The sequence below is a fragment of the Enhydra lutris genome, unplaced genomic scaffold (assembly GCF_002288905.1).
Source record: "Enhydra lutris kenyoni isolate GAN:26980312 unplaced genomic scaffold, ASM228890v2 scaffoldscaffold62, whole genome shotgun sequence".
NCBI lineage: Eukaryota > Metazoa > Chordata > Mammalia > Carnivora > Mustelidae > Enhydra > Enhydra lutris.
This window is the reverse complement of record NW_019154146.1, coordinates 15,983,638-16,000,975: the sequence shown is the minus strand read 5'-3', so window position 1 is coordinate 16,000,975 and position 17,338 is coordinate 15,983,638. Positions and strand designations below refer to the sequence as shown.

The 17,338-nt window shown below is 43.5% G+C and overlaps 1 protein-coding gene across 2 annotated transcripts in view; it reads left to right on the top strand.

The window, feature by feature from the left end:
* The window catches only part of LOC111158692 (methylenetetrahydrofolate dehydrogenase (NADP+ dependent) 1 like), a 185,219-nt gene that overhangs the window by 144,938 nt on the left and 22,943 nt on the right, over positions 1-17,338 (top strand). The window lies entirely within an intron of this gene.

Below are 17,338 nucleotides of genomic sequence, written 5' to 3'. Positions count from 1 at the left end.
CATCCGGTGTCGGCCTTCCGTCCCTGATGAGTTCAGTGGATTGCTCCTTTGGAGTCCTTCATGCTGACTAAAAACGATTCACTTACCCGTACTTTTCACGTAGGTAAAAATCAGCACATCAAAGGCTGTAAGTTCTCTGTTATTTATAATAACCATCACTGACTTTTTCTTCAAGCTGTTTTGACAGCTGGAGGTCATTGTAGTTTTGATAAGTCTGTCATAAAGAATGGAATGTGCTCCATTTTGGAAATGGAATCGTTTTGGCAGGAAGATGCAGAAGAGACACCAAACCACCTAACAATGGGATTCCAACAGGACATCTCTTCGCCTTCTTTGAAGCCCTTTTAGTTTTCATTCGAGGCAGAAATGGGAACCTTATATCTTTCCGTGGAGTAGGAAGTATTTTAGACCAGGGTGGGGCAGGGGAAGGGGGAAGAAGATGGCCGCCACCACATCACTAGAAAAAGAACAGAAGCTTTAGCAAGAATACATTAAGTTCCCAGATTACAGCTTCAGGTAGATTCTTTTATGCGGACAGTAAGCAGTTAATAAGACGTGGACGCCGTGGTGGGGAATATCTACCAAGCTGAAAAGAACGTTTGCCCATAAATCCTGCTCTGGCGCTTCTTTGTGATCCCAGACAAAGCTGGGGACAGTGATGGAGTGTCGCCCCAGCTGACTCCGCATCTCTCCCTGACACCCCGTCCTCTCTCCTGGGTTATCCACAGGCAGACACGGCTGTCTGTGTATCGTAACTCTAAAAACAGAAACTCTGCCTGCCCTCGTTCAGTAAGTGTTCACAGATCTACAGCTGTAACTTTTTTTTCCCCATTTCTTGTCTATGAGCGCAGGAGCAGACATCTAGCCCCCGAAGAATCCGTTCTTCTCTCCTAAATGGATTGTGTAATTTTTAAAAAGAGTCATTGAAAGGAAGGCTAAAGATGCTAATGTCCGGAGAGTTTCATGACCAGAAGGATTGTCTCTACATATATTCCGTGTCTGTATGTTTAGGATGTTTAATGACCTGGAGAAATAATTGATTTGCTTAGTGGGAAAATAAATGAGATTCATAGCCCGTAATTCGACAATGTAAAAATGCATAGAAAAGCAGCTAGAGAGAAAGGGATGCTTATGTAAATTATAAAGATAATAAAAATCAAAACTGTAATCAGAGCGAACATTTACTGAGCACTCACTGCCTGTCAGGCGGTATTTTGAGCAATTTTTGTGTCTTGATTGATTTAATGCTCACAGTGCCCTTCCCAGATAAGTAATATCACTGTCCTTGTTTTACACACAGGGAAACCAGGGCACAGAGAGGTTTAGTAACTTGCTCTGATCAAAGAACTATTAAGGGGCAGAACCGCCATTCAGCCCTGGCTTTGCCCCATAGGAAAGAGTATACCATCCTTGTACTGATGATACGGTCTTATTTTTACATTCTAGGAGTTACTGAAAAGTGACCTTATTTATTTGACAGAGAGAGATCACAAGTAGACAGAGAGGCAGGCAGAGAGAGAGAGAGAGAGAGGGAAGCAGGCTCCCTGCTGAGCAGAGAGCCCGATGCGGGACTCGATCCCAGGACCCTGAGATCATGACCTGAGCTGAAGGCTATGTCACTGAAAATGTAAACTTTTAATTGTGACATGCTGAGATTTTCCTGTAACTTTTCTAGCTGAAACCTTTGCTTTGAGTATCTTTGAATATCAGCCGGCATAATCCCAGCCACGTTTTTAGGGTGCACATCTTAGCATTTCTGTCCCCCATTAATTAATGTGCTTGTAGCAGGTCTAGAACTGTTTTCAAAGCTGAGTCCTGGCCTCCGTCCCTTTGGGTTGGACACTCAACCCCGCCAGCCACATAGCTGACCTGCCAGGCATAAGAGCACAGCGTGGTGGAAGAGAGTTGCTCCATGCCATTGCCAGAGGTTATAACCTTGAACTATCAGCTGTCTGGCTTTTTAATCAGGCCTGCTTGGGAAATGGTGTTTCTGGAAATCTATGCAGTTTGTCTTTTCCTCTGAAACAGTGTCCTCTTTCGAGGAACATGGGTGCTGTAAGGAACAACTGTACCAACTTGCTACTGTGGGACACTCCTCTGACCCAGGGCCCTTCCAGATCCCTCACAGGAGTGGGTCATCTGGGTTCAATAAATTCTTTGCATTCCGTTTATGCCATGACTTCTGGTGTAGTGACAGCTCCCAGTTCTGAGACCTATGTGCTTGTCTTTCCCTAGAAAGTAATGGGTTATTGTTCTTTGGTGAGCCCTGGGAGGGTGGGGACTTCCTGTTCGTCCCTGAGTCCTAAACGCCAGGCCTCGTGCTTAAAGCACAGTAGGTTCAGACACTGAATGAATTTCTTCCAGTCCTAAGTGTCAACAATATTTAGGATTTTTTTACTTTGTTCTCTGTGCTTCTTTCCCTGGAGAATGAAAATGCATGTTCTAGGCACATCCTAGGCCTCACTGTTTTCCCCTTTCCTCTTTGGTCGTTGAGAAGGCCTAAAACACATCTAGTGCCTGACTGGACCTGACTTCTATTCGGTTTATATTTTCTGCGATCCTGATTTCTGTCAATCTAATTTTAAAATTTTATTGAAAGGTAAGCTCTGGGGTGCCTGGGAGGTCAGATGGTTAAGCATCTGCTCAGGTTATGATCCAGGTCCTGGGATGGAGCCCCAGCCCTACATGGGGCTCCCTGCTCATCAGGGAGTCTGCTTCTCCCTTTCCCTCTGACTTTCCCCCTGCTTGTACTCTCTCTGTCTGTCTCTCTCTTGAATGAATAAATAAAATCTTCAAAGAAAGAAAGAAAGGTAAGCTCCCTCAAGTTCTTTGCTGAAAACCTCTGTCTCCTGGAACAGACATACGGAAGGCTAAGAAGCAAGACATAAGCAATGATGCCATGTCAGCATGTTCTAAGACCGGAGAGATCTAGACGTAAAGTACGCACAAAGATGTATTCCCACCTTATCTCTCTCAATTAAAACACACCAGGAAATAGTCTTCTCTTTGAGGAAAGTGGTACACAGAATCGTCACGCTCGTTGCCGTTCAGCGATGACCCCTGGCTTATGTACTGAGCGTTTCAGTGTCTTCTTATTTCATTTCGGCACCTAGCAAGAGCTTAGGCTGACTTCCCACGTTGCTATTTTGATGAAACAGAAACAGCTGCACACACAGAGTTTGGCAAGACATGGCTCTGGCGCAGCTTGGCCCTCTGGGAGGGTTGGGGCCACGTTGGGGTTCATGGAGGAGCGGGACGCAGGGGAGTACTGAGCGTTCGGTTCGCACTGGTGGTGGAGGCAACGTTTCTCATCTTTCAGAAAGCTCCTTCAACGTGCTCTGCAGCACTGTGTTTTGCTTGCTGGCTTTTAAGGGTGGCCTCCAGGCAGATAGCCATCAGAAGTCACTCATTCCGTTATACCTTTGCAAATTTTTCAATATGACAGATAGTCATTAGTCTACAGAAGTCCATTGAGCCCCCAAGATAGGGCTGTATCGTGAAAGTTACGGTTTGGGGGGAGTGTGATTTGTCCCCTAAGAAGGAAAGGCTGTGGCTCATGTGCACCCCTGACCTGACCCTGTGCTTCCAAAAGCCCTGGTCCCCTCCTTTCCAGGGACTCCTGGCCCCCCGCTGTGTGGCTGGGTGGGTGTGGCCCAGCCAAGCAGGTTGGGGGGGGTGGGGGGGGCAGGGGATGCACCTGCACGTGTGTGCCAAGGATTGTTTTTTACTATTTTAACTTACTTGATAGCAGTTCACCAATATTACTAGTTCAGAATACTTCTAAAGGAACTTTTATTTTTAAACCAAAAGGTAGCTAATCGGTAAAGGGCAGGCAGGCTCAGTGATGAGTGCGCTGGGTTGGGACCCCTGGACTGAAAGTCTTGCATCTGCCACAGAGCAGGTCCCCATACCGCTGAGGTGGGATAACGCCTCCCCCCGCCCGGTCCCAGGTAGCTGAAAGCCAAAGTAGTTAGAAAGCGGGTCACGACTAGTGTTTTATAAAATGAGTGTAAAAGTTAAGAATGTTCTTCTTTTTTTCTGAGAAATGACCATTACGAAAGGATGGTACTGAGGCTGTTCTCTTACCATTTTGTTCAATAGTTTTCATTCCTGGAAACTAGAGGTGTTGAATATTTCTTGCTGAACAGACTACCTGGAGACCAGTACATCCCAGAGCGGTTCCTCGCGTGTCCTTGACACGGCATTCAGAGCCCTCTCCCTGGAGACTGGCTGTGCTCTCTATCCTGCGGGCACGTCTAGATCAGCCACGAGATGGTAAGGAGAGGCTCTAAGTAAGGCAGCAGGGAATCATCCGTTTTATTTATGAGGAAGTCAGTGCTTCAAGTAGATTTTGGCTTTGCTTGGTTCCAGACTCAAATCCTTCAAGTAATGTAGGGAGGGAACAGTAGAGACTTGGAGAAAGATATTAGGATTTAAATGAAGGGCAAAGCAGGCCAAGGTCAGTAAGCGGACATCGCTAAGTTAAACAACACTGAATCTGTGGGAAGCAATTCAGAAAAATCTGACCCAAACAACTCCATTAATATTTACATGGTGAAGAATTAAATTCATTGCCCCAGGGCGGAATGCGGGCGGCAGAAGGTGTAAGACCACCTGGAATTGAGAAAAGGGGGGACTGAGGAATACGAACTTATTGCTGTCACCAGGAGAACCCAGGTGAGAGTCCCCTCACTGAAGCTAATTTTCTCACTGACTCATCCACTTCCTTTAGATACTCAGGCAAACAGTGATTCATTGGGCCGTTCTAGCTAAGTGAATGCATCACTGTGCCGCCACACAAATTCCTTATTTCTGATTCACTCCTTCAATATTTATGGAAGAGTGCTGTGTACTAGGCCATGAGAAAGAACAACAAAACAACAAAGGCCTGGACCTTAACCTCGAGGACCAAAGGCTGGTGAGGGACCACAGTTAAATACACAGACACTTGAAAAGCCAGGAGCTCTTTCCTTCTGAGAGACCAAGCACATCGACGTGCTCCCAAGCCCATGGGAGCAGGTGACACTGAGGACTGGTGGGTTGGGGAGCGTGGCAGGCAGGGAACAGGGTTGTCTGATTGTGAAGGATGAGAACGAGTTAGCCAGGTGATGGGGAGGGGAGCATAAAGCATCAAGGCATTAGAAAGCACGGCTAAAATTCCGTGTGACTGTGACCGTGACCGTGTGTGCAAGTAACAGGATTCTGAGTGAGTACGAGCAATGACAGGCAACACCCAGGGCCGGGGGATTTAAAACAGAGCAATATCCTGATCGTGTTCACATTTTAGGAAGATTCCCTCTGACAGGGGTCTGGAGGGTGGAGTGGGGAGAAGAGAGATTAGAACCATGAAAACCTAGTTAGGAGGTGGTTGGTAGTTAGGAAAGCAAATGACACTGGAGTGGACAGAGGTCTAGGAAGATGAGAGGAGGAGGCAGGTGTGAGAGAGACAATGGGGGTCAAATAAACTGGGCTGTATGAATGGGAGAAGGGAGGAGAGAGTTCAAGAAGGGCTCACATTTCTGACTTGTTCCTGCAGTAGGTCTGTTTGTCCTTATTTTGATAAGCAGTAAAAGAGAACACACAGCTTTAGGAGGAAGATAACAGAACCCAAGGCCACCCCCAGCTTCAGCGCGTCACCAGAGTCACAGACTGTGCACATAGTTAGGCTCAGGGCTATGACTTAATACAATAAAATCAGCAGAGGGAAAAGGCATGTGCAGTGACATCCCCAGGAGGCTGGGCTCAGGCTTCCAAGAGCCCTCTTCCCGGGGGTCACACTGGACATGTTTAATTCCTCTTGCATCAAATTGTAACAACACATGTGAAAGGTGGTCTGCCAGGGAAGCTCATTAGTGACTCGGCACCGAGGACTTTTTCAGGGTGGCTGATGGCGTAGGCCCCCTTCTGCCTGGCACATACGAATTCCAGACTGGAAAAAACAGAGCGTCCTCGGTATAGACCATGCTGCTAGCCACCGTTGGGAGTTAGAGAATGGAAGGAAGCCTCCCAGAGTCCAAGTTGCAGACACCAGCCTTGCAAGTGGGCATAAGGATGGCATTCTCGGGCCTGCTGTGTTAACTCTTCTTTGCACAATCATGAATTCTGCTTTGGACATGTTGAGTGACACACCTGTCACTAGTTCAAGTGAAGAATGTCACTGCACAGCTGGGTGTTGGATCTAGGGTTCGATGACGAGATCTGTGCTATAACTGCTGCAGCCGTTAGCGCCTCAGAATGTTATTAAAACCAAAGTCCCAACAGTGAGAAAGCCCAACGTTGTGTTTCTCCAGATCCTCATGCTAGAGGTCGTCTGGTCCAACTGTCCCAATACATAAGCAAGAAAACAGAGGCCCCTTAACGTGCCTCTGGCTGCACGTTCTTCTGTTCCACATCTCTTGCTCTTCCCGTCACTCCACACCGTCTCTCAAAATGGCAAGGTCATGCATTGTTCGTAAATGAATCAAATGGCATTTAGACTATAAAACAGGCCCTTTGTAAGTTTGCTTAATGCAACTTATTTCACCAAAACCCTGGTTCTTAGAACCTGAAAAGCCAAGCTGATCCCATCAAGGCCTCCCCACTTGGGTGGAATTTCTAAGCAGCCTCTAAGCCAGTCACCGATGTCCAATCAACCTTGGGTATCAAAGGCCAATAAATGATTAAGACGTATTTTTCCTCTTTACTCTCATGTCTATTCGTATTTTTATGTTTCCAGGCACCACAAATAGCCACCACGAATAAAATAAATGTAACAAAGCTTTTGCCACATTACTTACCTTCCAGGGCCTGGAGTGAGATTTTAAAAAGCACATTTTGTATATTTGGTGTTATTTTGGGGTCAAGAGGGAGCAGGGTGACCCCTTGGCTATGGGAAATGAAAATAAGTCAAACTCAAAACAAGTTAATTATTAGCTTGAAACTCTGATAAAGGACAAGGTAGAACTTGAAGACTGTAAAATGAGGTTGCTGCATATTTATTCAATTTTGGATTTCATTCTTGGGTGGCCTTGGCTTGGATAGAGCAGACGAGAAGAGCAGTGAGACTGCTGTTTTGTGAGACATGCAGTTAGCTCAGCACATGTAACTTGGCTGTGGTTCTAGGAGGTAACCTTGGTGCCGAAACATGTAGCCTTCTCTGATGTCTGCTGTGGCCTTTTGATGGCTAGATTAGATGCATTTGCCCGCACTTGCCACTTTTTGTGTGGTTATTAACGGGCAGTTTTGCATTATTCTTAGTTGTCTCAGGGGATGTGATAGAACATATACAAAGTCAAACTCAATGGCAAAACGTAGGTTCTAAACCAACTTGCCATCATTTGTATCATCTGCACGTATATACTAAAAAAGAATCAAAATACCTCCCTCTCGGATCTTCACTCCTATCTCAGCTTCATTTACTGTCTCATTTGTCATCAAAACAGTCTTTGTTCTTCCAGCTTTCCAGCATGATTAATTGACGTTGTGCAGCATAGCATAGGAAAAGGGGTGAATATTTTGCAAGATGAGTAATCCAGTTAAACGCCCATCTCTTTCTTCTTTTCTGTTTTACCAACAGGTATGTGTCATACAGATGTAAGAGCGATTTGCTTATTCCCTGTTCCGAATTTTGTGCTTTTAGCATAGCATGTTTCCTTTCCATGAAGCAAGCCAAAAATAATATTGACAGATTCATGAGACTTCCATTTGATACTGTTGCAAGCTTCTGCAAATGTATTTAGACATTTAAGCAAACAGAATAATTAAACACCCCAAGTCAAGGATGGGAAGGGAGAAGTAAGGCCAGCCGTCATATTACATTATCTGGCCTCACGCTGGAAATTAATGAAGGGTTTAAAAACACACCTTTAAAACCAAAGATCTGAATTGTGTTCCAGTTTTTGATGTTGTGTTGTTTTGTTTTGTTTTTCCAAGGAGCCAATAATTTGAGTAAAGTACAGTGTGATATAATAGTTACTGCAAGGAGTTGTGAGCATTTGGGGGAGTTTAAAAGATAATCAGTGTATCTTTGTCATGAATCTTTCCACTGGGACCCAGCCACTCCTGGATGAACCCACAGATTGAGAGTTTTTCAAAATACATAATCAAATTGTTTGTCTTAAAAATATACTATTTTAAAGTCTTGGAAAAACAAAGAGAGAAAAATAAGTTTAATATTTGGCAAAAAGAGTCAATTTGAGGAGTTGTCTCTTAAAAACCACTGATTTCACTTACAGAGTTCACTTCCAAAGAATTCACTTTGTTTTTGTACATCTAAAATTTGTCTCTTTATGCCATTTCTTACATTCCTGAGACATTCCCTTGAAGTGTTAAATTGTTTTTAACTTGTCAGAAATAGGAGTCTGATTTTTTATTTTAATGAAGATTGGTTTAATACCATTCTTCAAATATATATATATATATATATGTATATGTATGTATAAAAGATTAAACCAAATCATAGCTTCTAACTCTTCAAGACTAGCAAATGTTTGCTAATATGTGTTAATATTCTTGAACAACCTCCTGCACATTTACTTACAGTCTTGCACCTTGGGCGTGATTTAATTTAGGAGTATCCAAAATGCCGCTCTAGGCTGACAGCGAGGACAGGTTAGCAAAAGGAAGAGCTTCTCAGGCAAGCAAATGAGCGTGCAAGTCTATTTCCCTTGTCTGTGACGGAGGGCCTGCAGGGGACTCGGGCACCACCGGCCCCCCGCCCCTGGTGGCTTCTGACTGCTCTCCTGCCTCCTTCTAGTGCCTCCCTTCTCCGGAGGCCAAGGGCCCTGGGGAGGGACCTGGAGTGGAATCGTTCCTAACTGCTGAAGCCTAACACTCACTGTCAGAATGCTGGTTAGTTACAAGTAAGTAAAAATTCACTTAGTTCACACTTAGACAAAAAGAGGGAAGGAATTGACCCAGAAAACAAAAAAGTTCTTGGGTTCCATGGCTTTAGCCACGGCTGAGGTCTGGATTCTGTGTTTTGCTCTCCGGTTCTCAGTCTGGCGTCCCTCGGAATGATGCCCTTCCTGTCACCAAATGACCTACTTCACACTTGAAACTCACTGTCTCAGAGGAAGAAGAACCCTCTGTCCTGCCATCTACATCGCGGGATTCAGGAATCCCCCGATGGGCCCTGTGTGCCTCATGTCCCGGTGCTGACCCCATCCCTGTGGGCAGGGCAGACCCACCCACGCCGCATGGAGCGGCCCCTGTGGTTACAGGAAAACCAGGATAAGCGTGCTGGGCAGGCAAGACTCCAAAGGCTGTCCCTGGTTTGTGGAGCAAATAAACCAGGCATCTCCCATAGGCAGACACTACTGTGTTTAGTTACGGGCAGAGATTGGCATATACGAAATATAAAGTCCTTTAAAAGCATGAACACTTCATTTACAGTGGTCTTTCTCATGACACGTTTCCATGCTTAACGGATTCTATCCATAGGAACTCATTTTCTACTTCGAAAAAAAATCCCCAATTGCTTCTTGGTCTTTTGGCTAAGATCAAGTAAAGTGGAAAAAAAGTCCCCATACTGTAAAGGTTGGATAGCATTTGGTTTCTTAAACAGAGTGATTTTGCTTAAAAGGAACCATAGGATGGAGCGCCTGGGTGGCTCAGTGGGTTAAAGCCTCTGCCTTCGGCTCAGGTCATGATCTCAGGGTCCTGGGATCCAGCCCTGAATCGGGCTCTCTGCTCAGCGGGGAGCCTGCTTCCCCCTCTCTCTCTGCCTGCCTCTCTGCCTCCTTGTGATCTCTGTCTGTCAAATAAATAAATAAAATCTTTTTTAAAAAAAAGAAGAACACCAGGAAGAGTGGGTCAATCCTTTGTCTATAGCTGGAGCTTCCAGAAAGTAAACAACCAGAGTTCATCCCTGTTGGGGTGATTGAGTGCCCCCGCAGGCCCCCAAGAAGGGTCCTCTCAGACTTAAGGTTTCTCATCTTATTTCCACAAAATTCCTACCATTGCTCCTCTCATTCCTTTCATGCTCAGCATGAAAGTGGCGTCTGCAGGTCGTTGTTGGACGTATGGGTAAGTGTTAAAGCCATATCCCTTTCCTTATTACAAGATCAACTTCTGTTAGTTTGACCACGGAACAGTATCACAGATTATCTCATCCCTCTTTTACATTACAATTTTTGTTAGCTTTGTAAGGAATAAATAACAGCTTCTTGCCCGCGAACCCTGGAAGTGAGATCGCATGTTAAACGTAGGTCAGGTAGATGACCGTATGTAAGCACGTATCTCCGTGTACTTGGGGGGATAAATTTCTCCAACCCCATGACCCAGGCCCACCACGAGCTCAAGTCTTCCCCAGGACCTGGAACGTCCGTGGCAGCCTGGCCGCTCGCATCACCGTTAATTCCTTCCTTTCTGCCGATGTCCCCCGGACGCGGTGTCCCGCTTACTATTGTGTGGAGCTGCGGTGCCTGTGAACAGCGGGGGGTTATTTCCGATTGCACGTTTGTCATTTTTAGCGAGGTGCCAAGGGACGTCCAAGAGGACTTGAAGGTAGCGTTTGAATACCAAGTTGACTCTCGGGCATGGCTCCGTGAAAGAGCTGATTTACACAATTCCGATTCCCTCCGTTGGCCGTAGAGGAGACTTCTGGGTAAACAAACCGAAATAAGAGCTAGACTATAGGTCTGATAGCAGCCCTGTGTTTTGATTAAATCAAAAGATGACAAAGGGGAGTTTATGCTGTGCTCCTCCCTGTAGCCACAGAGGCATGCCCGCCTGACCGCACCGGAATAAAAAGCCACACTGTGAGTTTACAGGACACCGCTGCCTTTTGCCTAGTGACCCATTGAGAGGAACTTGAGCCAAGATCTTATCAGTGATGGAGATGGAGACACCTCAGGATTTTCCAGTATCATTTTTCACTTTTTATTCTTGGACGCGGTTAATAACGCTACCAGGGCTTTCACATCCTGGGGCATTTCCTCACGGCTCTAAGTAGCGGCTGCGGGCCAGGTTCTTCTTGAACTGAGGATTCAGTTACAACATCCGTATGCTCCCAGCCCACTCTCTGACCTTTCTCCTCTTTCGGTACTTTTTCAGGCTTTTAATGTTTCCATTCGCTGATCCCGGGAGACTCTCTCGATACTCTGAGTATACAGCCCAGATTACTTTTTTCCAAAGTTAAATAGAAATTTCTTAAGCTTCTTAGGAATCGCATTAATTTTTGAACCTAAAAATCGTTTACTTACAATGTAAGACAGTGAAACTTGACAGAATATAAAAGCTAAACATTGAAGAACTTCCTTATGTGGGCCAGGACGCAACCACTTTCGCCACACTTGGCCCTGTCAGCAGTGACACGTTCACAGAACTGACCGTCAGTGTTAAGAATGGCCTCAGTACTTGTCCACAGCCTTATTTCTTTGAACTCAGCTCAGTTTCTTTGAAGCCAGTGATTATGGTATCCAGCTTTGATCCCTTTCCTGTGGACTGGTGCCAGTGTGCCTGATTTCATTAAGTTTTTGGAAAGGACTAAAACTATGGTATCGTTTTATTGCAGTCCGTACATCAATCATAATTTGGGATGGTCTTGGTGAAAGATGAGGAATTCAGACTGGGATGCTGGGAAAGGCAGGTCTGGTGACAGGGGGTTGAAGGGATGGGGTATGTTGAATACTGAGTTCATATTTGAGGTTCAGCCACCTCTCCCCTATGGTATTTTAGCTGTGGCTTCATTCCAAAATGACTGCAGTCATAAGGCCCAAACCCAGGTACGTGGAGATCACGTTGTTTTTAATTAGATACTTTTTAAAATTGTTTAATGGGATCCCTCTAGCCCTCCAGGTTATATAGCCAGAAAGAGAAAAGGATGGTCAGAAGTGAGCCAGCAGCTCTCTTGCTGGCTTGATAGACCACAGGGCCTTTGGATGTTGGCCATTTGTGGCAAAGGCTAAATACAAAATCCATCCAGTAGATTCTAGCTTACTCTGCGCTTTTTCCCTTTACCACTCCTCACCCTCGATCAGATTTGCCACTATACTATTTTCCCATTGCAGTCCCTTTGATTTTTCATTTAGAAAAGTACCCCTTTCCACTGCTAGCTAACCTACTTTGCCACAGCAGCTTCCCTTCTTCCAGCAGGCCTTCGTGTTTCTGGAGTAAGTGTCACGTGTCCTTGGTTCTGTTTACTACCTAGCCAGGAATTACTTTCCTCCTAAGGTCCCTCTGGTGACCCTCTTGTCTCAGAGCCAATCAAGGCCCTTGGGCCTACTTGCCAGACAGTTCTACATGACAGAGGGCCAGGTCTAAAAGTAAAGTAGCAAGCACAAGATCATATCAGCTGGCATGTCAGAGTTCTGAGATCATAGATCCCTCAGCAGTTTCCACTGATAACCTGAACATGCCATAGAACCTTTGTTTTCTGTCTCAGTGCACAGTAGAACACTGACCTCTCCAACGTTGAGTAAGTGCTCCTCATTAACACAGAGGACCTGGCTCCGTTGACTCTTAGCAGGGTAAGTGTCATTCTCTCAGCCTTCAGATGACACAGAGACAGACAGACTCACCACCTCTGGCCCAGCTGAAACAATGTTACACCCTTGGGTGCAAGAAGAGGTCACATCTCCAAGAACTGAGGAGATTAAAATTAAAGAAAACCAGATTCCAAGCAAAACTCCTATCTACAACCTACAAATCAGGTTTTATGAAGTAGAGTCTAAGTAAAAAAAAAAAAAAAAAAAAAAGTTGTAAATTAACGTACTACCACTTATAGTTAAAGATCTTTTAACCTGGGAATGATTCCACCCCACCAATTCCCTAAAACATTGAGAATATACCAGGCGAATGTCCTTTTGGAAAATGTGTTTATCGTTCAACCAGTAATCTAGATTCGAAGACTGTCACCAGCCTGTCTGATTCAATTGACATCTAAACCTCACTAGTTACAGAATGTTTTTGATGTCTTTAAGGAAAGTTGTAGAATATCCACATTCTTCTCACGCTCTCTTTTAGAATGGAAGTCAACAAACATTGTCCGTGAAGGGCCAGATGGTAAATACTTTAGGCTTTTCAGACCATATAGTCTCCGTCCTAACGATTCAGCTCTGCTACTCTAGAGCAGAAGCAGCCCTAGACAATATATAAGCAAGTGAGCGTTGCTATATTCCAATAAAACTTTATTTACAAAAATAGGTGGCCAGCTAGATTTGGCATGTGGGCCATTGTTTTTTCAGCCTGTGATTTATAAGAAGAGAGGTCCATGCAATTTTAGTTTGGGTAATAAATGCATCAGACTGTCTCAGGACCCCCTAACCTCTTTCCCACTGGGAACTGTTTTTACTTTCCCAGGGTCTCCAAGTACTGCTGGGAATGAAATGAAAAGGGCCTGAGGCAGAGAGCCAGCCCTATCCTTTCCCTGTGGAAATCCCCACTGACTGCAGTGAGGCATCAGCCGGTCTGGAAGCCACCACCCCAACCCCACCCCCAGTCCCAGTTCATTTAGGGCAATCAGAACCCTGCTCCAGTCATTTCCGAAACATAACAGCACATGAAACAAATGTTTGCCATCCAGCCTCATCTGGGAGATGTTTGTGCTGGAAATTAAATTCTCACATAAGCCCCGATTGACTTTGGGCTTCCAGAAAATTACATAACAATAGGTGTCATGGTTGGAGGGATAGAATGAAGAGGAAGGAAAAGTGAGATTTTAGTGAAAATGAAAGTAGGCTGGGAGACAGGTGGTGCTGATACAACTATTTGCTGATGGAAAATGCATTGACATTGATACTTTGTATTCTTTATATGGAAATATATAAATATATTCTATAATTATATATAATATCATATATCATATGTAGTTATATATCATAATATATAAATATGTGTGATATATGTATATAGTGTTATTTATACATACATATTTATATCATGTGTGTGTATGTTTATGAAAAATCCAGACTTTATTGGTGTGGTTTCTCTGGGAAGGTAGCTAATGGCTGACGGAATCACTGTACTTGAACTTGCTAGTGAATTACTCAGACACGTGTCAGATGCCTGAGCCACAGATTGATCTGAGAATGTGCCATCATGAGAAGCTTCCGTTCACCAAGGTCACTGAGAGGCCAGCAGACCGAGGCACACTGAACTTCAGATGGCTCTTGCTGTGCTTGTGTCAGTAGCAGAGCAATGAGTTAAGGAACTGCCTTGCCAAAAAAAGAAAAGTTCAGAGAAAACCAGCTTATTCCGACTGAGAGAAGTAGATAACTTAACAGTAACTAAAGAATCCTTTTCTTTTAATAATGGTTTTCAATGTGTAAACTTAAATGTAAAAGTAGATTGCTTTATTTCTAATCATTTCTATAATTTGCTTTTTAAAAAGGACATATTAATGTGCATTATAAGTATAGAATTTCTCATGTTCCTTCTTAAAGACTGCAAACTTTTTTTCAAAAAATTTTTTTAAGATTTTTTATTTTATTTATTTGACAGACAGAGATCAAAAGTAGGCAGAGAGGCAGGCAGAGAGAGAGAGGAGGAAGCAGGCTCTCCACTGAGCAGAGAGCCCGACACAGGTCTCGATCCCAGGACCCTTAAAGGCAGAGGCTTTAACCCACTGAGCCACCCAGGCGCCCCAAGACTGCAAACTTTTTACACATATACACATACACAGAGATTCCTGTATTTATTTTACATGTTGATAAATGAATGGAATTTTGGCTCTGGGTTTAAGAAAGTGATTTAATTTTTAGCCCTTTGTATTGTGCCATTGGACCTTAATTATTAATATAATTTTGTTCTTGGACTATGTATCCTAAAGTCCAGTTCTGTTATTATATGTAAAAATACCATGTTTCCAATAACCTTACCTTGCAGGTAGAGTGAGTAATGTCATAGTAACCTTTAAAATCCCCATCAGCCTGTAAAATCCATACTCAACATTTATAACAATATCTCACCCAATGGCATATAACAGTCTTAAAAATAAATTGCAGGGGCGCCTGGGTGGCTCAGTGGGTTAAGCTGCTGCCTTCGGCTCAGGTCATGATCTCAGGGTCCTGGGATCGAGTCCCACATCGGGCTCTCTGCTCGGTGAGAAGCCTGCTTCCCTCTCTCTCTCTGCCTGCCTCTCCGTCTACTTGTGATCTCTGTCAAATAAATAAATAAAAAATCTTAAAAAAAATAAAATAAAATAAATTGCATTCTAGTGAGGATAGGAAAAGAAGGACCAGATTTACCCTTCCATTTGAAACAACTAAAAAACTAGGCGAAGTATTTGAGAAAATATCACACAAGACTTCAGACATCAGGCAGCAAAAGATCTTGATCTCTGAGCAATGGGAAACACGCAAGATGAGTCCAGCTAGTGGCCTGTACTGTTGCCTGGAGAAGAGGTTCCATGGTGCTGCGTAGCAAGAGGAAACCCAGAAAACTTCAACTGTCTCACTGAGTTGAAGTCATGTTGCTGAGTGTCCAGGGAAACCAAAGCATCTAGAGTTTGCAGGACAGATACCAGAGAAGAAAGAACTACACACACAGAGGGAGGGAGCGCTCTGAAGGCCCACTGAGGGGTCCTCCTTGAGTTTTCAAGTGAACATACCTGTGTGTGTAGAAGGTCGAGAAAGGATCACCAAAAAGAATTAGAGGGACCAGTGCGTGGCTCCCACAGACAGCCAGGAAGAGGTACCTACTTCCTGTACTTTAACCTTATAATCAGGGGACCCGGGTTAGAATACTAAGCAGGATCTTGGCTCAGTAGGGGAAAGATTATTTCTAGACCAGATACAGTTCCAGCCCCACCCAACACCACCGTAAAACAAAATCCCAGAAGATCAAATTGTTTCTAAGTAACCAAATGTGTCCCAGAACTAAGTATAAAAATACAAAAATATCCAGGATCCAATAAGATCAAATATCTGACAGATAGTTCAAAATTATCAGGCATGCAAACAAGTAGGAAAATACAACCTCTGATGAGAGAAGTCAATCAAAATTAGCCTGTAAATGACACAGAAGATAGCATTAGTAGACAGGGACATTAGAACAGTTACTGTGATGGTAGTCCATACATATGTTCAAGAAACCAGAGGAAAGATATAACATGTTGAATGGAGCCAGAAGACATAAAAATGATAAATCAGATTTCTAGAGATAAAAACTGTAGTGTTTGAGAAGAAAAAAATATCCTAATTAATAGCAGATTAGATATTGCAGAAGAAAGATTAGTCAACTTGAAGACAGAACAGTAGAAACTACCTAAAATGAAACAAACAAACAAAAAAAAAAAGGCTAAAAAAAAAAATGAAAAGAATGCCAGTGAACTTTGGGACAATTTCAGGTGAAGAAAAATACATTTGATTAGAGTCCCACAGGAGACAAAGAAGAGGAGTGAAAATATTTTAAGAAATAATAGCCAAAATTTTCCTAATTTGACACAAACTATAAACCCACAGATCTGAGATGTTGAGCAAACCGCAAATAACAAGAAATATGAAGAAAATAACACCAAGGCACATTCTACTCAACTTCTGTAAATGGGTGAAAGGGGATCAAAAGGTACAAACTTCTAGTTACAAAAAGTTAATGTCAAGGGATGTAATGTGCAGCATGGTCACTATGATTAATACTCTCTTGCACATGTGAACATTGAGAAGAGATCTTAAAAGTTCTCATCACAAGAAAAAGTATTTTGTAACTACTCATGGTGACAGAAGTTAACTAGACTCTGTGGTGATCATTTCTCAATACATACAAATATCAAACCATTATGTTGTATACCTGAAACTAATATAAAGTTATAGGGCAATTATAACTCAATAAAAAGTATTTTTCATATAAAAAGTTGCCTAGGGCCAATGATAAAGAGAAAATCACAAAAATAAGCAAAAAAATGAAAGTACAAAAAAATGTACATTATGTGCAGAGGAAAAAAGATAAACTGACAGCTGGTTTCTTGTCAGAAAAAAATGCAGACCAGAAGACAGTGGGGTGATGTCTTTTTTTTTTAATTTATTATTTTTTTTTTTAATAAACATATAATGTATTTTTATCCCCAGGGGTACAGGTCTGTGAATCGCCAGGTTTATACACATCACAGCACTCACCATAGCACATACCCTCCCCAATGTCCATAACCCCACCCCCCTCTCCTGACCCCCCTCCCCACAGCAACCCTCAGCTTGTTTTGTGAGATTAAGAGTCACTTATGGTTTGTCTTCCTCCCGATCCCATCTTGTTTCATTTATTCTTCTCTTACCCCCCAAACCCCCCATGTTGCACCCCCACTTCCTCATATCAGGGAGATCATGTGATAGTTGTCTTTCTCTGATTGACTTATTTCACTAAGCATGATACCCTCTAGTTCCATCCATGTCGTCGCAAATGGCAAGATTTCATTTCTTTTGATGGC